Source organism: Haemaphysalis longicornis, unplaced genomic scaffold (genome assembly GCF_048455015.1).
Source record: "Haemaphysalis longicornis isolate Haplotype H1 unplaced genomic scaffold, Haemaphysalis longicornis Haplotype H1 scaffold_8, whole genome shotgun sequence".
Classification (NCBI taxonomy): Eukaryota; Metazoa; Arthropoda; class Arachnida; order Ixodida; family Ixodidae; genus Haemaphysalis; species Haemaphysalis longicornis.
In genome coordinates, this window is record NW_027526445.1 from 44770411 (window position 1) to 44778202 (window position 7792).

General features: G+C 46.0%; 1 long non-coding RNA gene across 1 annotated transcript in view; it reads left to right on the forward strand.

Annotated features, from left to right (window-relative positions):
• LOC144149915 (uncharacterized) overlaps positions 1–4769 on the forward strand; it is a 96266-nt gene extending 91497 nt beyond the window's left edge. Inside the window, exon 2 of the long non-coding RNA XR_013318387.1 lies at positions 4642–4769. This is a non-coding gene — a long non-coding RNA (uncharacterized LOC144149915). The remainder of the gene's footprint in view (positions 1–4641) is intronic.
• Positions 4770–7792: the final 3023 nt, after the last annotated feature.

Genomic DNA, 7792 nt, shown 5'->3' on the forward strand with positions numbered 1-7792 from the left:
AACTACCATGCGACGTTTGCAGCGGCTACAACAACCAGAGCAGTGAGGTGTAAAGATTACAAGTCGTTTTGCGATATTATTAGAGTACGTGCAAGATTCTAACCTTCATAGACAAGCACTTGCATTTGTCGGCATGTTATTTTTGTGAAACTGATCTGATCTGATTGGGGGGTTTAACGCGCCGACGCAACGCAGGCGATGAGGCGCGCCGTAGTGGAGGGCTCGGGATTAATTTTGACCACCTGGGGATCTTTATCGTGCGCCGAAATCTCGTACACACGGGCGTTTTTGCTTTTCGCCTCCATCAGAAAAGCGGCCGCCGCGGCCGGGAATCGAACCCGCGACCTCGTGCTCAGCAGCGCAACTATTTTTGTGAAACACTTTAGTTCCTTTGTGAAGAACCATATTTACTGTAAAGCAGAATAAAGTTCGTGTGCTATATATTTGTAGTGTTGTACGAAAAAGTTGTGGTTTCGGTTCGCTGCAGCATGTTCCCAAGCTTGCGATGTTATTTGGTATTGCACAATTCAGGCCAACATTACCGCTGTATGTACTCCTTGATAATAAACAATTTGAATTTGTAAAAAAAATATGTGTATGCTACGTAAGTACATGTTGAATCAAACAATGTCAGCGGAGCGTCGTAACGCCACTGTAGGGCTATTTTACGACTACCGACGCCAAAGCCATATAGTCATCTTTGGACATAAAGAAACGGCATGTTAGGCAACTCGGTTGGCTGAGACGGGAAGTGAATTTGTTCTTTAACGTTGTTATGACCGTTGCAGGAACAGTCTGAACGCGGCTTAATGATTGCATAAGCATTATTGTTCATTTATGTTGATTTCATGAGCTCTACTATGTTCAATGGCCCTAGAAGCTGCAAAATGGGGGAATATTTTTCAGGGCGCAGATCATGCTTCAAAGCAGTTTTCACTTTGTGATATGCTGCAGACGACTCATTGGCGGTTCGTATCACCACGGACCAGGCGCCCTGATGTCAAACATACATAGATAGAGTGATACGAAAGGTTATAGGAAATCGCCAAGAAGATGCAGAATAAAAAACACATTCGAATTGGTTTTGCTGATAAAAGTAGCTGGCGCTGACGTCATCACTTCTGTAAATGTTCCTACCCGTGAGCACGCTGAAAGGCTAAAATCCTATCTGCTGCGGTTATCTTTGGAACAAAAAAAAAACGCTAGAGACGGCTCACAAGAAAGTGCTGTGACGATTTCGTACGAGCCACGAATACAATTTCCAGTACACGTATCCATCGCGGACTATATATGGCCGGAGGCCTCCAGAAGTGATTTTTCTGAGTTTTCTGATAATGTTTTCAACCTCCTCCGATGTCCCTTGGGTTTAAGCAGGCACTAGTAAAAACCAGGGGTTGCGCCTGAGTAGTCTAGTGATATTATCTTGGGTTCTGGAGGGAACGCCCAGGGTTAGAAATACAGCACTGCTAGTTCTCTTGCGGGGAGCGTTTTTTAGATGCGGAGCATCTCTTGGTCGGGGTGATGTCGCTTGTCCATGCCCCGTCCGCAGTGCCTCTGATGAAGATTGTGGCCGGATGCCCCTAGGGATTGGCCAACCAAAAAATCCATTACGAGATAGCTGCGTGTTCAGCCACCGTCGTCATCTTCCCGTAGGGGAACCGCTGAATATAAGAGAGAAGAAGTAGACAAAGCTGCGAAGAGGAGGGCGTGTACGTTGCTAATTCATCGTGACATAGCTTCGCGTTCAACCACCGTCGTCATCTTCCCGTAGGGGAACCGCTGAAGAAGAAGAAGGAGAAGAAGACAAAGCTGCGAAGAGGAGGGCGTGTACGTTGCTCTCAGCCGGTGCACCAACGTCAACAACCTTTACCTCACCAACTCTGATGGAGACTACTGATTCTACCGCAGAGACGACAACATTGACAAGAACATGATGGACAAGTTTCGCGCCTGGAGAACCACAGCCTACTCCCCGTCACACAACAGTACCTGCGTGCCTTTGGCACCGGTGTGGACGCGGACGTGGAATTCCCTCTGGCGCTACTAAACACCAGCGTACTCAACATAACGGTAACACCATGGGTCCACACGGAACTCCCATCATGCTCTGCATCCTCATCAGGGTGTTTTTTTATTGTAAAATATTTTATTCGCTCCATTCTCCGCATTATTTTTGTATATAACAACGTTTGGATATCTTTAGTTCGGTGTAATGTTTAGACGTGGTCTATCAACCCATTTGCGTTCTGCCTCTCACATGAAGTTCAGCACATGTACATATAGCTGACCCGATATTGGTATCTCTCACGCCAAATACTGAAATTTAAATTAACTGGCAAGAAACTACTTTGGCCGAGACAGGCGGAGCATATTGCTCCGCTGCCTATTTTACTATTCACCACCATGGAAACTTGTCGCCGAACATACTGGGATCAAACCCCAATTACGCAAGCCAAGCAATACATCGCCTCCGTGATACGCCATCAAGGCTTGTCTGACGGAAATGATACGACAGAAACGTCGTAAAGTTACTCGCACCACCCTACGATGATCGTGACAATTTGCCCCCGATTATTTATTTTCTCATTTGGCAATGCTGAGCGTACAGTTGCATTGCATGTTCCATGAGCTGCTCCTACTGCGCTGCAATATAATTGGGCCTAGAGGCTACTTTGTTTAAGCAGGGTGTTCTTATTTCTTTCACATCCGCCGGTTCCTATCTATGCATGCCCGCTTGATTAGTTGAGGAGCTGAGCAGGTATGCTAAAAACCGCAAGCATCAATACACTATTTTTATTTATTATGTTTATGCGGAGATCTCCACAAAACATCTGCCGGAATGTTCACAAGATTGTAACCCCATACGAAGGTGCTAGGTTGTTTTGTGTTTTAGGAAAACGTTGATAAGAGTCGCATGAAGTGGCGTCGAAAGCATTTGTAGCACAAATAGTAATTACGGCCCGAACGATGGTCTTTCGTTTTTCAAGTTCTATGCAAACTTTTACTACTAATTTGTATCACGCCTACGTGGCGCTTCGACAAGTAACGCTGCGTCCACTGGAAGCCGTAGGCTGTCTTGTTCTTTTTGTGAATGTATCGCTCTAGTAGAAAGGCGCTTTTACTGCGCGTTCTAGGTTTACTGAGCGGTATTTTCTTTAACCAAGGCTTGGAGTAAGACCGGTGTTCACCGGCCACACTGCAAAATCCCGGGACGCTGGCCGCCGAGTCTGTACACAAAGCAGCCGCGTCGGCGGATTGGCTCGAAAGCGCGTCATCCCTATTTCATATTTGCCTCGCTTTCGAGGCGCTTTTTCAAAGAAAGTGCTACGAGTTGTGCCGCGCCTCCGCCAGATGGCGCCACGGGTCCCGCGACCGAGAGAAGACGCAGTGAAACATCCCCCTTGCGAGGCGCATGATCAAATGCAGAGCATTTCCGGGGGCGCACGACGTTAAGTAGTTTGCGTAACGTTAATGTTGTTGCACTTGTGGCAACTGCTGACGAGAGAGCGCGCGTCAGCAGTAATTTGAATGAGTCAACGATATAAGGCGCGTTCGTAGATCCCATTTTGTGTCGGCTTTGTGGCGCAGTGGGTAGAGCACCATGTACATTGCGTTCCGCCCGCAGGGTAGAGGGATCGAAAACGGGCGCCGGATAGTATTTTTTTATATAGTAGGGAGGGGTGCGGTGCGGACTACGGACGTCAACGCGAGTGACATCGTGAGTTACTGAAATGCTCGGCATTTAAAAAAAGCTAACCTGGCAAAGAGAAACAATAAACTTAGCGCCCATGATGGGCCGCCCAGGCACAACGCTGAAATTATCTGGGCAAGCTGACTCCCGTTGGCTCTGGGTGTGGTCGGGTGCTATGCAAAGTAGTATGGAAGTTATTCCACCGTTGCCGTCCTTGATTGAAGCTCCATTTTTGTCTTACGCTTACCAATGAAATGAATTGCTCGAAGCGAGTTTTTCACGAGATAATTTCTTATCCGTGCCTTTGTTTTTTATGAAATCCGATAAAGCCAATACCAAAGACACGTAAAGTTGGGAGTGCCGCTTATCTTGAGTGTTCACCTTTGTTAATCATGAACCACGGTAAACATATTTTGGAGTTGTCTGCATCCTCAGTGTGGATTTTTCTGCATTGACGACGTGCGTTAGGTTGGACAAATTATATTTTCACCTCAAGAAAACTGTGAATTTCGCACTAAGTATTTCTACCCTCATGTATTACCCTATGTAAGCGCCGTGAAATAGGTCGATAGCGCTGCTGGTGTCGCAGTTAAGACGGCGAGACAAAATAAAGTTCATGGAAAATTGTAATGTTAGCGAAGCCATTCCGCGGGCTTACTCCCCAGAATAGAGAAGAAAAATAAATAGCAAAATGTATTCGCCAACATGAAAAGACGTCCACAGAAATGACATGGTAGGGTAGTTGGTGAGGCATAATACAACGGTTGCCAGAGCATGCAGACGAGGACACAAAGCAAGAAGCAATAGGACGAAAAGCTTTGTACTGTCGTTTTTTGCGTTTGTGTCGTCGTGTGCTCCCGCTAGGTAACCTTTTTCATCTGCAAAGCGTCGAATGTTACGGAGAAATATCCGTGTCGCATACAAACGTTTTTTCACAATTATCTGTCCAGTTCTGTGCTGCGACGAAACACCATGAGAAGTTTGGTTGCACGGGAATCCTGATTGAGCCGCGACCTAGGACACAAAGTAGCCATCTATGATGTTCCGCTTGAAGCAGCTGGCAGAGACGTAATAGCAGATACTGCGTGTGCACGATCTACTGTGCAGCAAAAAAGGTGAGGATGCCTCCTGGGCTTTGTATACGACTTTGATGCAGCACGCATTTAGGTAAACAACGAATAGGTTCCCCATTTTTTGTTCACTTTCAGCACGTCCCCTGAATGCGACATTTTCCGTAGCACAGCCATCAGACGGTCATGGTGTTTCGAACGCAGAGAAGTTCTTAATACTGGAAATGGGAATCCCTCAAGCTCTTTCTCTCCAAGTTTTAATACTGGGCGGGAAAAGGGTCCTATTGAAATTGAGTAAGGATATGTAAAATCGCGCCCTTTAGGAACCATGGTGTTTGCGTGCGCTTCGTTCCGTGGCTCTGAATGCTTTCCGTTCAAAAAGGAGAGCATGCACATATACGAGGACGTTAAAAGTATTTCAGCCACATATGCAACTGCGGCCGCAATGGTTTTGGGCCCCAGCTATACAAAGGGCCGGAAATTCAAAAGATTACGTTACTAAACAAGGAAAAGCTTCGTTAAGGAGGTCACGAAGAGTGCAGTAGTTCGCCATACATCGTGTCTCTCGTCGATTCTGTTTTCTGTAGAATAGTGTTGTGTGTCTGGGTATATAAGCCACCACAGCCTTTTACAAAAACTTGTTAGGTCTTGGCGCTTGATTTGTCGACTCGATAAACAGCCCGAGCGAACCGCCACCAAGAAAAAACTCATCGGATACTTCTTGCGGTAAAGTTTGCCTTTTTGTTCCTGTTCCGGGTATTCACGAGGTGCTTTTAGTAAAAAGCGATGAGCTGTTTGAGTTTCAAAGTAGGTACAAGGTGCGGGTGCTGCATAGCTTCGATAATTCATCATCATCATCCGCCATCGTTATCATCATAGCCTCACCATCAGCAACAACAGCCCACTAGATACCCCTCAGGACGAAGACCTCTCCCATCGACTTCCAAATGCCCCTGCCCCGGTATGGACTCACGAATAGGGCTCCAACCCGTCTGACACCGGCAAGGGTCACATAAAATGGGCTCAATAAAAGTTGTTTCTCTCTTCCCCTCTGCTCCGTGCCGCTAGAGTGAAGGGCCGAAGAACGGGCATTAGTATACTAAGATATCCGTATAATGCAACATCGGTAGTAAGAAGTTGAGGTCAAACATTCCGAGCACAGTGTTTGCAGGAATTGAAATTTGTGATGAATAAATTTCATGCATCTTTGAAGAATATAGGGACCTCAACAGAAATAACTTTGCAATTCCGATGAGTCAGAAATGATTTATTACGAAACGAGAAAACCTATGTATACCCGTATAGATAGGGAAGTGCCTCTGCCGTCAGTATCTGGCTATACTAGAAAATACATACTCTTCCTGTGGGATAGCATTAGTAAAAAATATTACTTTCTGTAGCCCATATCCTACGTGGTCATAGAAGAAAATGGGTAGGTTTCTGTCTTCTGCATATCCATGATCGCCTAGTGATTATTACTACCTTCTTACAGAGTGACGCCTACCCTTAACGTAGCCCTAAAATTTGCCAGTATAACCTCCTGTCTACGCGCCTGTCGAATGCGAATGTGTAGCCATTTAAATAAAGCTTTCTCTATTAAGGCGTAGTTGTTGCTGATTTTATTTTTAATGCGCGCAAGTGTATACATGCCCGTTCCACACCAACTAAGTGAATCCTTCTTTCTTCTTATGCTTTGTACACAGGCTTGAATTAAGCAGCTGAACATTTATTCGGGCATGGAAAGCTCTGCACGATGATGACGGGCCTCTGGGGAAAAATAAATCACAGTTGTTTTATATCCATGGAAGCAGAGAAGTCACCTTTGCTCAGTTCTAACTAATCGAATATAACATCCTTGATAAAGCGTCCAGCGGTAACCGGCATTTCACGAAACGATTTCGCCGTGCTAGCGTTTAATGTAGCGGCACTCGATCCCCTGTGTACAATAAACTTCAGGCAACAAAGGTTGCTCTGTTATCTTCGACAGCTGTCCCCGTCTTTCTCCTTATCGTCTTTTCCACATCCCCTCTTATAACTGTTGCATACATGCGAACTGATTAAATCTACCGATAGTATTCCTTGGTTTATCGGCCCTACCTTTTCAGCGTACAATTTTGTAGCGAACTGTTCCGATACTTTAATAACGTAATCTACACGCATTTGGGAGTAGTGTTAACAGTTTTGAACCTGAGCGAGCAGCTTCGTTGTTTGGGAACTGCAAGGTTGCAGAAAATCCACCTTTTGAAAAAAAATCGTTCCAGAAAATCAACCTTTTTATTTTGCCGTTTCTTTATTCCTGTCACTATGGCATGCACTTATGTTGTTTCGCTTGCTTGAACTTCCCTATCTCGCTGATCCATACTTTTCACGGACAAGCAGTATATGTACAGGCACCCTAGTCTTATAGTCTTAATTCCGGCTAAGCCGATCTACTCGGCGCCGCTTCGTCACTCCTCATAGCAACCGCAGACACGGACTTCAATACTGTTGTTCGGCTTGCCACCAGCGATGCCTGTTTCAGATGCTTCGCATTAGGCGGATAACGTAGGTAGCATTCTCACCAGACGTTACCAGAGCAACTTGCCCGCTTGCAATGCCTACGTGAGCACATAATTCATTTTAAGTGTGAAATGCGCCCACGCGACATTTTCGGCAGCGTATTTCACGCCTAAGCACAAGCCCATCACCGGTTGGCGGTTTAAAGTTTGGGGGTGGGCGTGCATGCACAGCTTGTCTTCATGCGGCTACCGATGATATACGCGCTGGGCTGGCGGGAAATGTAAATGTGGAAGTGTCGTGGCTCAATGCAACCTGCAAGCTCTCTTCAATAGTCAAACAGTTTGGGTGCGGGTTTGTGTGTCACAAAGAGAGTGAGATGCCTATGACGTGGAACGGAAACAGACAGCCGCATGTGCGCCCACTACAATAAAGCTCGAGTCCTTCCCAGATTTTACCTCCATATGGACAGATACGTGATGTTCGCTGGGAGGAAGCACGGCGGGAATCGAAAGGTAGTCTTGGGGAACAGAAA